Consider the following 17,953-nt stretch of genomic DNA (forward strand, 5'->3'; position numbering starts at 1 on the left):
TAATATTGATAATATTAATATTTAATAGCGATAAAATATATAACAGTTGTAATTCGACTCTTATAGGCCCGTTAATTTTCTTTTCTTTGGTTAACCGTTTGAGTGCTGAAAGTCGATATATCGATCTTTTAATACATAACCTAAAATTTTTCCTGCCATACTATTTTTTCATACTTTCAGTACAAATTAGGATCAGCAAATTTAACCCATATAAAAAAATATTCAGCACTCAAACGGTTAAACCAAGCAAAGTCGCTTTAAATATTATATTTTATTTTTATTAATTTACTTTTGATTTGATTTTTACATTTGATTTAATTTTCTTCTTTATATTAATTATGTTACAACCTTTTTATTAAGACTGTTCCTTACTTGGTTTAATCGAAGGAAGAATTTTGAAATTTTTAGGAGCAAAGCATGAAGTTTTTTAAAGCTATTAACACGTTGACTGCCAACTACGAGATATCTCCTAGGTTGTTTACTTGCCCAGGACGTCAACTACGAGTTATCTCGTCGCTTCATTACTTGATTAAATCAAATTGGCTTCTTAGACCAGAATCGTGAAAAGTTCCGTGGCAGTCAACGTGTTAAATATTATATTTATTATAAGATATTTACTTATTATAAGATATAAATTTTTATATTTGTATAAATTTATATAATCTGCTATTTTTAAAGATTAATTATATTAATTATAAATATATACGTGTAATATATATTAATATTGACAATATTATAATAAATAATATATTAAATATCTAATGGCACTAAAAATCCACACACACACACACACACACACACGTTTTGTTCCTAAAAATTCTTCTATTTTTAACTTACATCGCAAACCGTCTCCCCCGCGAGGCAGATTTTATTCTCGCGTACGAAATAAAAACTTATCTCGCTGGTATCCCGCTCGTACGTGCGAAGGATGGTCGCTCGAAGACGAATGCTCGGTGCATTCGAACAAGCAAGCTCGCGGGGTGGCTAGCGACGCAAAGTAGCGGGTCGCGATAACATAGTAAGCGATAAGTCGACAGTTTAAGACGTCAGCGAATCGCGCGGTTTGCAATGCGGCAACTTGCATGTTATTTACGGCGACGTCGTCGTCGGTGCGCGCACGTGCGTTCACATCCCGCACAAATGTCACGGAGCAACCCCCTTCGCCGCCGCTATCGGCGTAGCTGCTGCGTTACGAGCGCGCGAAATGATTCCGCGGTTCCGCGAGATAACCCGTGCGCGGCATAAAACTGCGCACACGCGTGTGCGTGGCCGAGTGCTCGAGAGAGCGCGTTTCCCAAAGGCCTTTCACGCACACTACGTTGGCGGTATATCAGCGCTTTTTATCGCGCAAGCAGCGCGCCGCGCTACGCGCCAGGCCTTTCGAATGTCCAGCGCGCCGGACGGTATATCAGCGTTTTTATCGTGTCTCAGCATTAGCACGCGTGACCTTTCGATCGGGCCGATTCGTAACTTCGATTACAGGGCGGACGATAAAACTTCGTAAACGTCGGCTTGATTATGCCTTCTCCACGATCTATAATCGCGATCGACATCGCAGCGGCTGCGTGCACACCGCCGGCCGATAAACGATGAGCTGCCGCGGGTGAGCACGCTCATTAACCTCTGCGCTGTACGAGCGAAGTTGGTGAAATTACGCCACCGAATCGTTTCTCCGCCGTATTCTAATCCGACGGAATTGCGAAGAGAGTGATTTCTTTAGCCGATAGAGGTATGGAGAAGACAAGGGCAGATTCGTCGAGCGTTTTGAAAGGGAAAAATGCCTTTGTTCGTAAATGGAACATTCTGCAATTCCTTTTCCACACGGAAAGAATTACTTCATTTAATTGGTGTCAACTTGATATAACTGTGAATTTTCCGTTGCCCGATCACACAAAAACTCGGTTATGTGTACGTAAAAAGAGCTAGATTCAGGTAAATTATTCCAATATTCTTTAATAAATTTTTACTTGGATCAAATAATATTTATTTGATACAAGTAAAATATTTTCAAAATAAATTATATCCAAGTAAAGTGTTTACTTGATCCAAAATTTACCTCTTTCAAGTAAAGATTTGCTAAAATATATGGTAATAATTATTGATTTGAATCTAGCACTTCTTTTCTGTGTAGAAACGAAAAGATTCTTATAGGAGGTTTCTGCAAAAAAAAATAATCTTGCAATAATAATAGACATTTTCATATATAAGCAAGAATATTATAATATTCTTAAAAGACTTTTAGTCTTGAATTGAGCGCAAGTAATTCTTGTATCAATACAGATTCAATCAAATTAAGATTAAAGAATTTTTTTAATTATAATATTCTTACTTATACATGAGAATATTTATTCTTAGTTTAAGATTAATGTTTTCCTGTATAAGAATAGCGATTATTCAGCTTTTTTATGTAAGAACAGCGATTACTTTCCTTTTTTTAAAGTTATTTTCAATAAAGAATATTTTCTTGATAATAGTCTTCGAACGTATACTCGTCACAAATTTTAGAAAAACTCATTATCATATATTCAAAAGAAGAATTTATTCTCTTTTCAAGCATATTGTAAACTTTAACGAAGAAAAGTTAAATTCAGTCAATTTAAATAAGCAAACTTTGAAGTTTGTTTTAATTAAAAATATTCTTGATTGAAATATTAAACTCACTAGGATTCAAAATATATTTTGAATAAATTTGATGTTTATGATGAACTTGTAATGTATTTGCGGACATATAAATTGGAAAAATTTAAGGCATTTCCTTGAATGCAGAATATATTTCTCGGCATGACTCTGTCTCTGCTGTCTCAATAAATTGAAGTTTTAAGGCAGTCGAATGTTCACATGAATTCTTAATCACGACAACAGAGATATCATTTCTTGTTACCAAGTTTACATCTGATCCCTATTCAATTGCAGGAAATGAGATTATTTTTCCATGCACTCATAATTTCTCTAATAACAATACATTATATAATCTTCTGTCACTCATGCATAATAAATACTTTCTCATAATAAATCTCATAAAAAGTCTCTCTCATATAAAAAATACATTATAGCAAAACACTCGGCGAATTTCTTACGATTTCCGTCACACGTCAATCAAACTAATGCGCGAATTAAGTGGGACAGATTAGCATCGAGCATCCGAAGTAACCCCGCAGCCTGACCAAAGGCGGAGAAGGTCGGTATCGAGAGACGCGAAGCTCGATATTAGCGACGGCTCAGTGACGTATAACACATATAGAGCCTCGATATCCTGAGCGTGATCGGATAGAGCCATCGCGTTCAGAAAGGGCGTCGGCTCAATTATGAATCGGCACAACGTCCGGCCGTGCTAGCGAGCAAAATACATTCAAGTCGGGGCACACGCGAACTTTCAATTGTTCAATCACCGACTGTTGAATGGCGAGACTTGCGAAACCGCGTGAACACGCCTACTTTTTTATTAGAGCTCACCTCGATCAAGGTGCATACGATCAAATCGTCAGCCGTGTGCGTGCGCGAGTAATCGAGAGATAGAGAAAATGGAGTAGGGTATATTTTACTTCTAGAATCGCAGACCTGTCAGGGTAATGATATAATAGATTTTGGATATTTTGGATGCTTGCGCTGTCCACCAAGGACTTCCTTGAGTGGCCCAAACATATGGAAGTCGCATGGTGACAGGTCTGCGCTGCAGGGTGGATGTTTTACGACAGCCCAATGCATATCGGCCAACTTTTGTTGTGTTATTACTGCGGTGTAGGACCTGGCGTTGTCATGGAGAAGCAACACACTTCTGATCGGAATGCCGCGCATTTTTGACCGATAGGCAGCTCGAACTGAAGTTCCTGAGAGATTTCAAGAACAGTTAAGTGCCGATCGCCTTCGATGAGTTCTCGAACAGCCTCGGTGTTCTGCGCTGTGATGCTGGTGGGCAGTGTTTTCAACACGCTCCCGTCCTTTCTTAAATTCGTTACACCACTGCTTCACCGGAGCCCATGAAAGGGTTCTTTCTCCGAACTATGGGAGTAAACGACGCCGAATTTCAGCAGCATTTACATTTTCGTTGACGAGAAACTTAATAATAACACGTTGTGCAACTGCGGGGTGTACCTCTTTCCCGCTCATCGTGATTGCTGCTGAGAGTAAGAAGCACGTGGTGCGCCAACGTTATTACTGCCTTCCACATGACCCCCCTCCATTGTCCAAAACGTTGCAGACCCCTCACGCCGCCGACGGGCGCGCAATTTAAAAAGGCTCGTTTATATTTGATCCACCCTCGTATATAAGAATATGAATCTTGAATCGATATTAATTTTTTTTCAGTACAGCATGAATTGCAAAATTAAAGAAACCAATTTTACATTGAGTCTACAACTGGATGTAATGTGTGGCAAACGTGAGAGTAAACAAAAGAACGAGATAGAATTGAGCAAAGATTAATAAAAAGAGATTAATAAGAAGATAGAGAGAGATAGAGTGAAATGTTCGGATGTCGATTTGTCCAACGATGAAATTTCACAATTGTTAACTACTCGCGTGTCGTGAGAAAACATAGTCATAACTTTTAAGCGTCGATCGCAATTATTGCGAATCGAAGTGACGATAATTGACCGGTGGTTTTCTTTTTCTTTCATTCACGCGCGTTAACCGTGAATCTACGACGGATTTGGTTTACCGCTCCCCGCATGCGATATTTTATTCGCAGCTATTCAGACACCAATTATTGATTAATCGATTTTCGCTAATCTATTGTGTTTCGCTCATTCGAGAGGAGTAGAAGAAAGAAGCGCGTCACTTTGTCGATATAATTGCGGCGTACGTGCGCGGACGTTAAATTGATGAACGATCGAGCGGGGAAGCAACGTTATCTGGGGAATCTTTACAGTTTTCAAACTCTATGAGAAACATCGTGCTTTATTACCGCGTGCACACGCAGTCCCTTCACTAATTAATCGTTAATCATTCACACGCGCGTCAATTGGGACGCACTGGACGCGTTACACAGCGCGTTGTCGTGTCCTTTCTCACGATCTTAACATGACTCATGTGTCTCGTCGCGGAGAATGTCGTGTACACGCGAGAAATTTGCATCTGCCTGAAGCTTTTATTCGATATATTTCGGACGAATGACTCGTCGTTATCGTCATGTCACGAACGAGTTACTGGCATTTCAGTAATGAGCTCCGTCGGATTGTGTTGCAATACATAAGAAAGAAATCGTTAAGACCATATCAAATTTTAATAAATGTACTTGGTTAAAAAAATGTAATTTGCTTGCAAAGTTTATGTATTAAATAAGCGTTACATGAGAAATGTCATTAATAAAAACTTTATATGCATATCGCTGCTGTTTTTTGTGGTTAAAATCATAAAAAGAATATAAGTCGAAAATAACTATAATTCTTCTCAGTGCATCTGCCATGACATCGAGCTCACGCATTTTATGCGCAATTTAGCTGCTTCTTTGCTGTCATGACCGCGATTTGCGAATGTATATTGCAAAGATATAAAGAACGCATCTTCGTTTGTACTTGATCGCGGTGAAAGAATAGCAGGAATTTAATGAATTACGTTCGCACAGTCACTTGGCAAAAAAAGCTCCGCGGGAAATATCGAAGGTATGATTTATTAATTATCAAGTGAGAGAAGGCCGCGAAGATAATTGATCCGCGCGACGTGCCCTTGAACCCCCATCAAAACAAGAAGTACGAACTGCACGTAGGGTTACCATTCTTGAACGCCGAGGTGAATTAAAATTCCAACGGGCGTCGGGAGTTTTAAGGCTCCGTCGTTTCCTTATATGCATTATGCAAAGGATTGTAAGGAAACGACGTTTATTTACGACTAATAACTCTTTACGATCGCATCGGCCCCGCGACTACCCGTAATTACGAAGAATGCGATTTAAATCGTTCTCTCGCTCCGAGCGAAACGGCACGCTACTCCGACTTCAATTTTCTAATGAGGTCGGGGCCGTCGAAATTCTAACGTCGTCTCTAACGCCGACCGTCTCTCACCACAAGATGTGGTAACTCTTTATCGCCATATCTCGATTTATAAGATCATTATTATATTTTATTAAAGAAACATATGGAAAGAGAGAGAGAGAGAGAGAGAGAGAGAGAGAGAGAGAGAGAGATCATATAATAACGAGAGCTGTACATGCTGCTGAATAATTTGAACCATAACCCAGAAAGTTTCTATTAACCGTAGCAACAATCTTAAGTGACTCACAAATTATACATTTACATTTCACGAATTGTGAAAAAGTGGATCTGTGATCACAGGTGTCGGAAACCAAAGAGTCCACGATTTTCCACATTCCTTATGACCGCTGTCGAATGTCGGACGGATTCGTGCGCACACGCGACAACGAAAACCTTTAATTCTACAACACAGGAGCCAAAATAGCAAAACAGGTCCAATTCTAGCGACATAATTTACTCCTGCTGTAACCATGATAGTGTCTTAAATTTCCTTCTTCGTTGTTTTTGGTGTCGGTGTTTAGTTGTGTGTTTTTAGTATAGGTTGTTTTGAATACTCGTATGAAAATAATAACTGAATAATATCGATGGCATTTATAGCTTGGTAATATTAAAATAAAACCTGTAGAATTAAAGATTTTAGAAAAAAGTTAACAAATGTAATATCAAATTAATTCAAGATTCATATTCTCATATATAAGCAGGAATATACAAGTAGGAAAATATAATAGAAAATAAATCTTGTTTTTACATGGAAGTTAACTATATATATATATATATATATATATGTATATAGTTCCATATAGTTTTCAATATAAAAAAAATTATTTCATTATATATTAAATATTGTTCTACTGAGGCAAGAAGGAGTTTTTTAAATATTTTCCTAACACAGCGTTACTACTTTCAAATAATTTATTGTTTATGACAACCATTATAGTGTTTGGATGAAAATACAAAAAGAATATATTATTTAACGTAAGGATATATTTACTGTTTGAAAAAACCAAACCCGTTTGTTGAATCAAATATTCGTTTATTTGTTGCACCCCAAAAGACAATTCATTTCAGTCGAAGGCATTTTATCAAGTCCGAGGAAATCTTTCTTCTCTGCGTGGAAAATAACGCTACGGCAAATCAACCCCCGGAGCGTCAAAATAGCATCGAAACTTCGGTGCTCGGGCAGCGTAACAATCGATCGGAGTTGGCGGGACACGTACTCGTGATTTAGACGAGACACACGTGCACCGCGGATATTTCACCGGCGCCGGCGGCGGCTCCGCGTCGCATTCTGATCTCACGTGGATCCGATCAATCACGCGATTCAGCCGCGCCACCGACGATGATTGAGGAGGACACGATAATTAACATACGTTTTAATGACGCCGCTGTAAAAATAATTAATCTTCGTAATCAATCACGCGGCCAGTTTAGATCGCGGAACACCGACTTTCGCCGTTGTGCGCCGCTCGTCGCCGCTCATTATCAAACGGGATTACGAACTGTAGGACTCGACCATCCTTGCGGTCCACGTGCCTCGTTCTCTCTCTGTCTCTCTCTCTCTCTCTCTCAATGTAGGCTTTGTGGATTAATTATACATTTGCGAGTCGCGATATCAGTGGGATCGAGATTTGTTGTCCGGCCGATATCTCGAGATCGCACAACGGCTCGCGATGCACGGGGATTCTCGGTACGAAGTCGTCCGCGCGTATTCATCGTGAGCGGCTCTGTGCAATCGTTTCTTTCCGAGGCACCATTTATCATCCGAAAGCAGTGTCGCGATTTTATCGCGCTAATAGTTTTAGGATTTTTCTCCCCCTCTCTTTCTCTCTGTCTTTGTCTTTCTTTTCTCTCTATGGCTACGCGCATTAACGTATCAACATTGTTCTCTGATTTGCCGCGCGTGCGCGCGCGCGGACAAGATAATATTGAGTTTCCGTGTAAAGCTAATCAAATTACGCTTGCGTAATGGTGCAACGGCTCGCCTGGCGCGGAGCCTGATCGAGACTTAATCAATAAATCGATAGCTCGGTACGCCGGCTCTCTCAGACACGGCGCGATGTTATAACGACAGGGGCGATGAACTCTCTTGCCTACCGCAGAGAGTCCGTGTGGCCGCACCGGCAGCGGCAGTACTCGCGGCAGAATCGTAGATCACGGGGATCTACTCGATTGGCGCGATCGCCGGCGATCGGTATGCTTATCTTTCGACGAGAACGAGAGATACTCGCTTTTAATGCGCGCACGGTTAATTGAGAGGAGAATCCTTGCGCGCCCAGTCGCAATTAATAAGAGGCTTCGCCGTACGTGCGCATTGTTCCCGCCGCCGTTCGATTATGTAAATGGTACAAAAGCATTAATAAAGTAACCGCGATATGCGCCATCGACGCCCCCTCACCTCGCCGCCGTAATAACGCACGGTTTGAATTAATAATAATCGTCTCTAGAGATTTTATCGATATGAAAGAGGGGAAAGGAGAGGGAGGGGAAGAGAGAGAGAGAGAGAGAGAGAGATTCCAAGCGTAGTACGAGCAACTCGCACTGCATTGTGGCGTACTGGATAATGCACGGCCGCCAAGGATCGGCCGCGTCGGTATTCGCGAAGCGCCTAAGAAGGTGGCCGCGCGGTGCATGGAAAATATTAGTATCAATTCAAGACTCGTATTCTCGTATTTAAGCAAGAATATATAATTTTATATGAAAAGAAGATGAAGCTTGTGCTCGCATGAAAAAAACTCGATGTATTTCCGCTAAAAATATCGTATTCTTGTTATTGAAGAATAATTTTTATGTGTCGACAGGAGAAAATATTCAATAAAAAGAACAGAGTAAGAATAGTATCAGTTTGAAGTCATCGCTCGTTCTATCTAATATTTTCTTCTCTCGATTCGTAGAAATTATTCTTGACAAAGAAAGATATCGAAGTCTCCGAAGGTGAAAAACCAATAAGAGAAAGAAAGAGATCGGTCGTAGCAGGATGTTGGGCACGCGATCATTTGAATTTCTAAGTCTTAGCGAGAGGATAAAATTGTCCGACGGTGTAATGCACGCGCCGAATTCTTGTTTTTAACATGCGTGAGCTACTGCATAATAACCGCTTTACTATGTCGAACCAACTCACAATTAATATTTATATTAAATAATATCCTCCAAATATTCCCTCCCGTTTCCCGGAAATTATAGAACATTTTTACTATAAGTATTGCGAAAATTACTGTCTCAGTCAGGAATCGAGCCCGGCGTTTGAATCCTGTATTCTTCCGCCAGCGTATTCGAAATAAAAAAATATATCGATAACTCTGAAGGTAAACAATCAGTGAGAGAGAGAGAGAGAGAGAGACAGAGAGAGCGAATGGCCATAAAAGTCGCTGGATAGTAGATGTGATAATTTTAATTTCTAAATCTTAATTATTCTTGAATAACAAAAATACGATATTTTTGGCAGAGAATTACACAGAGTTTTCTTCAAACAGTTTTATTTTCATATGAAATTATATATCCTTGCTTATATATAAGAATATAGAGTTTGAATTGATTTTCTACTAATTATTCTCGATGCAAATAATGCCGACTAATTTTGTTGCCGTATGGAATTACCGTATTCGGCAAGGGAAAGGCAGGAGGGACTTTAATCTCATCTCGGCTTAGCGAGCTAATCTTACCTCGCTGTGCTGTGCGGGCTCGTCGAATGAACCCGTGCGAATGAGAGCGACGACAGATATGACGAACGACACGGAAATCGCGGAAAGCTTGGCTCGCGAAGAGAAACATCGTCCAGTCGAAATGGGACGTCCGACGATCGTTCGTCGCGCGGCGGTAGATTACTAGATCGCCAAGATACTCGCCAAGATACCGTCGATAGATATCGAGTCGTCGTGTATACGCGAGGCGAGATTTATCTTAATGCGCTGAACGATGCACCTGTGGCGCGACTATATTAAAAGTTTCCGCGAGCGTAACTCGGCGCGATGCGCCGCGAATATGCAGTTCGCCGTAATTACATAGCGCTCGTAATTCGCGCGAGCCACGGGCTGCGCTCGCTCGCGCGCACGCTCTCGCGCTCAGTGAAAAGGAGGAAAAAAGGGCGGGAGGGGAAAAATGGCCGGAGAGTGTCGGTATTTTATCAGCGTAATTAATGCCGGCTGGCGGGCATAAACTTCAGCGACTTCCAACGAATTAAATGTTACTTACGCGTGTAACTTCGCGTAATCATTAACGGCGCGACCGGCTCGGAAACGTATGACTTCTCACACTGGCTGATAATTATACTATCTGTATACCACGCGGCGCACCGCTGATGTATGTGGTGCACGCCGCGATACGTTACGAAAATTGAACGGCGCAAACGGCGCGCGTCCGTGTCGCTCATGTAACTCCTTTGACGTTGCAGTCGCGTCGGTGCTTCGTCATCGTCGTCGTCCTCCTCGTCGTCGTCGCTGTTACGTAAAACGAATTTGCGCCTGTCCAGGTACCGATATTTTTGAGTTGTTACGACGGCGGTAACGACGTACCTACGCGAGAAAGACGCTCAATTTCAGTCTGGTTACTTCTCCGGGCGCTTGTAGCACCGCGCGATGTGCACGTATTGCGCGCGGCTAACAAATTGCTGAGACGCGGTACACACCGCGCTCATGTACGCCTTACCATTTCTTAGATCGAAAATTGCACGATTTTCAGCCTCGAACGTATACACATGAGGTCAGAGCCGTTGTAATTAGAGCCGTTATAACTCTACCATTATAATTGGAGTTACTTATGTACAGAAAAAAAAAGAAAAAGATAGATATCAATTCAAGGCCCATATTTTTCTGTATAAGTAAGAGCGTGTAATCTTGTACGAAGATAAAACTTGCTCTTACAGGATGAAATTCTTTACAGTTCCATTAAAAATATCATATTCTTGTTGTTGAAGAGTGATTTTTATGAATTGAAAGGAAAAATATTGGAAAGAACGATATCTTCAAACTGATACGATTCCTAGTTTGAAGATACCGTTCTTTCCGTCCAATAGTTTTTTCCCTCGATTCAGGAAAATTATTCTTGAATAATAAGAATATAATATATCTAGCAGAACTATAGAGGATTTCTTTATGTAGCAGGTTTTATTTTTACATAGAGCTATCATATTCTTCCTCACATATAAGAATACGAGTCTTGAATTGATACTGATTTTTTTCTGTATGCAATTTTTGTATGCATACATGCGCTTGAAAGTCGTATAATTCTCGATCTAGAAAACGATAAGGCGATAAATATGACACGCGGTGCGCTCATCCCTATGAACACGCGATCGTATACAAGCGTATCTCGTCCGCTTGTACCGCCGATATTAGCGACAATGAGCCGTACTTTCGTGTCCTCGTTTAGCGACCAAATGCGACTGGCGATCACGGCATGCTGACGTGCCTTACGACTGCTATAAAGTCGCGAGATCGAATGGTCACGTTTGCAGCTGAATGTGTATCGCCGGGAATAGCGAGGCATCCGCACACTTCCCATCTTCTCACACTCGCTCTTCGCAGATCGCATTCTGCAGCGAACCTTTAAACCGCTGCAGTATCGGACTACAATTTTTCCAAAATCTCTTCTAAACACGGAGCGGTCTCCCTTTGAGATTTATGTGCAATCTTCGAATAGCAAGAACGTTGATCTCATTTAAACGCGAATTATATTCGTATCCAAATTTTCTGCGATCTCAACACTCGAGACACGATCCTTCACTTTAATCCGTTCGAACCGAACCCTTCTAATACCTCAATCGATTTGAAGAATTGTATCTAATGAACACGCAATCGTATTTTTAACGTTTTTAGAGGGCCAAACTTTAGAATGACATTGAATCAGGACTGGAAAATTATTCGTTATTTGTAATATCATTTTTTTACTTCTTTTACAATAATGATTTAATAACGACATGTATGATGTTAATAACGATAACAGTGAGGCAGTTACATTTTTTGGGCAATGGTAATAAATATAAGTTAGTTTGCACACGTACACTAGTTTTCGGAAATAACGCATTACTTTCAGAGTTTCAGAAGTAACGCGTTACTCGTTACTTTTAAAAGTAAAACGTTACTTTCCAAATTTTTGGAAAATATTACGTGTAGATGTTACGATGCAAATGGAAGAAAACAAATTCTAACGTCATATAAAATCTTTTTTCTTTAACGACTTTGAACAGCTGAACAATTAGACGTAGTATTTTACAGGTTTGAAAAGTATATATGCTACGTTGAGAGCGACTAAAAGTCGCGGCAACGGCTGATCTATCTCGCCTAAATATATACAAATGAGTAATAATATATAATAAGTAAGCGTCTACAACAAAGAACACACAGAATTGAATTTGAATAGTAACGACGCAAAGATATATAATAAACGAAATGCAATATAGATATTCGCTTGCCTGAGTATCGGAACAACAAATAACGAACAGCTAATAAAAATCAGTTGTTCAATAAAACATATTTTAGCGCAGCAGAACGGAAACTGTCGGAAAAATCAATCGACCGAATTTCATCGGGAAGAGAATTTAATATATATTTTACCACACAATGCAAAAAACGGCTATGTCTGACCATCACGATTACGATAGTCCGGGCTTAAAGGGATATACGTCTATTTATCTATTTACTTCGACGACGTGTATACGCAAAAATGCGTTTATGCGAACCATTGGCACGTTGCATTCGCGACGCATGTCCGGTGCGTAGCTCGAGCGAAAAATCCGAATATTCGCGGCGTCGCGGCTGTTAATAACGCAAGGAATCTGGTCGACGACCTTAATGCAAATGTAATTACATAATGCGGAAAAAAATGCGTAGATCACTGGCGGTAATTGCCACTTGCTGATAAATATAAACTAGCTAATTTCCATCTAATTACGCGGTACGGAAAGTTTACGGGCGTACGATCTCCGCGCGCGCGCAGAACTCTGCGGCCAATAATTGAAAACGCTCGTTCGATAAAAGAGCGCGCGGTATCCCGCGAAACGCGTCGAGCAACGTCGGTCTGATCAAGGTTGCCGGCGCTTTCCGAAACGGAATTTCGCCACGATAGGCGCGTCGCCGGTTTTCACTGTATCGCACATTGCGAGAAACGAGAGAGAACGAAAAACGGAAGGGAAGGGAAGGGCAGGCGGGGAAAGAAAGAGAGAAGAAATTGCACACGCGGCACAAAGAACACAGAGGACGGCTAACTATTAATTACCGTCACAGAGAGTGCGGGCGAAACGGAAACGACCTCGGGAAAAACGGTGTTAATCGACGACCGGACAATCGACCGATCGATCGGATAATCGACGCGTACATACGAACGACGTGTCGATCTTTCACGCGGAACGGCAATTTGCCAAATTGCACGTAACAGTTCCGAGCATGTTGTAATTTATGAAAAGCCGCATAGCGCACCATGACGAAATCGTGCCGCGCGAAACACCATAATTACGGTACAGTAGGCAACATTTAAATGTGTGCCTATATGGGACAATGATAATACCGCCGTTGCGTTTCGCCTTCCGCGTCCGCGCTCTAAGGAGGCAACTAGGAGAATTCGATCCGGTTATTTTTAATCAGCCGGAACCGTATCAGCCGGAGCCCCCGGTGAAATTAATGCGGCTATCACTCCGTACACATATATAATATATATCATGTCCGCACGTAACACGCGTTCGCGCTCGCGTTGATAAACAGTTGCGTAATTAAATCGCGCGGTGGTGAACTTTAAAAAGACGGATGGATCGCGCGTTATCGCTGAATTATCGCGCGTAACGTATCCAATCGCGGCGACGGAACAAATCGCCCGTCATATTGGGCGGAGGAGAATCTTGCTTGCTCTCTCTCTCTCTCTCTCTCCTCCCCCTCTTCTGACGACCGAGAACGTCTTCTCCCGACGTCATTCGCGCCGCACCGATCGCGATCGCACGCACCACCATCGGTGCAACGAACGGCCGATGGGTATCGTCGCCGTTCGCGAGGCAGAGATTTGTTTTAATGCTCAGGCCGGCTCTCGTCGATGGTGCGGGCCCATTAAAAGTGTTCCCGAGTGCGTACACACGGGGCGTTCCCGGTGCGCCTTATTCACGGCGTAAACGCACGCGGCATGCAGATTAAACGATGCAGCGGACGAGGGAACGCGTGTTGAGGAGAGAGAGGGGTCGGATGGGGAGGAGGAGAGAGTGAGGACGGGGAGAGTGAGAGAGGCGCGAAATGCGACGAAGCCGGGGGAGGCGGGCGAGAGAGGCGGGAGGGCGAGAAAGACGCTTATTGCGAGCGGCGTAAGCGTAGATTAAAGCGGAACACTAAATTCGCGCGGGTTATGTGCGGCCCCGCTTCCCCACGTCTGCATTACGAGCGAGTACACGCAGCACCCGCGTTCTCCCCTTATCTCGAGGGGCTGCGGAAGCTGATAAATTAACGACGAGCTCGCCGATTGCCGCCGGTGAGCGCGGGCGGCGAGACGTCGCAAATTGGGGCCGGTTCGCCGACGTCAACGAAATTCATCCGTGCTTGTGCTCGTGACGTCTCAGGACTCAGACATAATGAAGGGAATAAAGAACACAAGGAATGAAATGCAGGGACTTAAAAAGGAGATGTTAGAAATAAGCTATGGTTTAAAACACAATGGAAGGGATGGAGAGTAAGATATTAATTTGTTGATTGATTTATTACCAACGAGATTAGTATCCTTTGATATACAAAAGAGTGAAATGAAAGTAAACGTAAGATGTTTGTTTTTCATCGTCGAGATTAGATATATATGCTAATTGGAAAAAAAGGCACTAATAAGACCGTGTCTGAAAACATTCGCGGAATCATAAAACAAATTGATGTATATCGAGTATGTAAAACAAATTCGATTTATACAATTAAATCTATCCGTAGTTTATCTTATGCCCTGAGGAATTCTATATGAAATATAAACTAGAAGAGCGGGTTACTTTAGAAGGTATGTGTAGACTGAAGAGCTTTAGAATTTCCGAGCATACAATATTATAATTTAGAAGATTGTAAATAAATAATAAATCGAAATATACGTCTTTTTTCCAACATTAAGAAATTGTGTTACAATAATTTCGAATTGTAGTTATGACATGTTATCGACATTGGATCACCTAAGAAACATCTGACAAGGCAGAGAAAACGTTGATAAATTTTTTCAATTAAAATACAATAATTCCTCTAATGAGACCATACAATACAGTATTCAAGGAACGGATACGAAAATGTTTTAAAATGAGATCACTTTTATTATTTTCTAATGAACCTCTACTGTCATTATTAACACTTTTATTTCATTTTCTTGATAATTTTCATTTGATTCACACCGACTTTCATTTATATACTGATGATTATTAGTCATCTTGAAGGTTAACTGTCAGTCAACTATTAAGCCCTATAAGCCTCATAAGCAGTTTATGAGGATTAGTAGAATTTTGACAGTATTCTTAATCCTAGTTCTTTATGTCGAAACTTAATCCCTTGTTCTTAATCTGATATATTTTATTTCTTGTTTCTTGTTCCTTTCATCGTGTTTGAGCCCTTACAGTAGCTTGTAGCGCAGAAGAGGAGAAAGGATAGAAGACCCCGTATAAAAAATTTCTTTCTGTGGAATCTAATTGGAATTCAGCTCGATTTCCCAAAATAATTATAGATTCTAATCGAGAAATTTACGCAGGTTCTGGTTGAAAGTGTAACGTTTCAAACATAAAATTTTAAGTGGAAAGCAAATGCTATTTGGTAATTCCCAACGTCTTCCCAAAGATTTCTCTAGTTTCCATTTTACATAATGATAGGACAAAATATACAAAATATTTTAAGTATTTACACTCTACAAGTGTGCATACACACACGCGCTATGCGCATACTAGTAAGCATAGTAACGTTAAAAAAAATAAGCCTGCCTATTAACTTCCTAATCTGATATTTCGTCATTAAATTTTGGCGACTCGACTTGGGCAACAGTCACGAAATAAACCGCACAACAAATCGGCATCGCGGAAAAGAGGCTTCATTTCATGTTTAGGTTGAGAATTGCTTTCGTAATGACCTATTTTGGGACAACTTTGAATATTCTAATCGGAATCTACGCCGAATCTGAGAAAATTACGAGAAATTCTTATACGAGGCGCGACCAAATGTATGATCCACGCTTTATCCGGCGTTCGACTCGATAAAACGCCACTCGCGTATCCGTGAAATTTCGACGCGAAGTCGTCGCTTTTCCACAGTGGATTTTTTACCGGGACGTCGTCCCGTTTAATCTCGATTGAACGGAATCCATAAAACACGTCGATCGGTTGTCTCGATATGAAAGTGCGTGGTGCGAAACGCACGGCGACCCCGCTGGCACGCATTTATCGAGTCGTCGAGTTGCCGCGGCGTGAAATATTGCCGGTAATTAACCGGTCGCGTTGAGCCCAGATGCCGGTAGTGTAAACACCCATAATCGCGTCGACGCCGTCCTCTCGTTCGCGCACGAAATCCACGACGGAATCGCGCTCCGGTTTTGTCCGTCCCGTGTCTCGCAGATACGTACACTCGTCGACACCAATTTCTTGACACATACTAGACATAAGGTCACTTGAAATTTTCAATCACACGCATCGTGTCTGGTCACAATCAGAAAAAGAATGAACCAGATAAAATAGGGACAGCTAATGTCGTTGCTACCACAGCTAAATTTATCAGCTGCTGGAGTTAAAGCGTGAACGATATAATTGTACCTTGCAGCGAATACATTTTATCCGTAATAACTAATGTCGTCGCTATCGTAGCTAATAAATTTAGCTGTCCCTGGTTTTGCTGTCTCAGCTAGATATTATCTCCTACGGCTAGTTCTTTCTCTGAATCGATAATCACGACTGTTAATTAAATTTGTGAATTTGACGAAGTAATAGCGATATCGCACGTATTGCTTCTTCCATCACACATAATTTTATATTTTATGTTACGAACGCCGCTTTGTTATTTCTTCTCGAATGATCAACAAGTCGTGCGTGATGCACGAATATGCAGATACAATGCATATACGGAAAATAGCATTAGCTACCACAGCGAAAAACTGGCTATCCAGGTGATACAACTGAAATTTAGTTACCAGTATCATAGTTTTTAGTTGCTGTAGCTCATTCTTATGACTACATGAAAAGAATTAAATCAATGATGTGTATTTTCATATATAAGCAAGAAGATTATAATCTTCTTAGAAGATTTTTAATCATGGTTTGATTAAATTTCCACGAATATTGCTCGCACTCAATTCAGAACTAAAAGTCTTCGGAGAATATTATAACATTTTCGCTTATATATGAAAATATCTATTATTGATTTAAGACCTATTTCTTCGTGCATAATTGTACATGGAAGAAAAGAATTAGTTCTCATAGTCGAAAGTCTGATAGCTGAATTTCAGTTGCATCAGATGGATAGCTGGTTTAGCTAATTCTTTTTCCGTGTGTGAAAATTTCTAATAACTATATTTAGTAAGTGTCAAGAGATCAGCGGCGGCATGCATGCAGGCACGCTCGTCGAGGCACCTGCAGACTTTCGGACTTTCGTCGTAGAGAGCGAGCGGCTCTCCGCCCGCTTTTCCAGTGACTGCCGCCGCGAAAGTGGCCGTTCGATTTGGGCATTATTCGCGTCCGAGGCGTTCAACCGGAAACTGTAGCACCGCGCTCGCGCGGCATTACGTAAGCCGCTTGTGTGAGCGTTGCCCTTTATAAATTTATATAATGCGACGGTGTAATGTAACGTCGCCGTTGCGCCATGTCTCACGCTAAGTGGAGTTTCCTCGCGCAATTACTGTACCGGAACGAATTTTCGCATCTCACGTTTTGCCTCTCCCGCCACCGCCGTCGCCGCGGTAGTTAAGATTTTTGCAAAACTTTCCGGGCCGCGTTCCTCGCTCCGGTCACTTCCGTTTCACGTTATCTCGCGATCGACGGTGTTCTCGAACGGGATCGCCCCCCCCCCCCCCCCCCCCCC

The sequence above is a fragment of the Dinoponera quadriceps genome, unplaced genomic scaffold, assembly GCF_001313825.1.
Source record: "Dinoponera quadriceps isolate SergipeBrazil2010 unplaced genomic scaffold, ASM131382v1 scaffold2976, whole genome shotgun sequence".
Taxonomy (NCBI): Eukaryota; Metazoa; Arthropoda; class Insecta; order Hymenoptera; family Formicidae; genus Dinoponera; species Dinoponera quadriceps.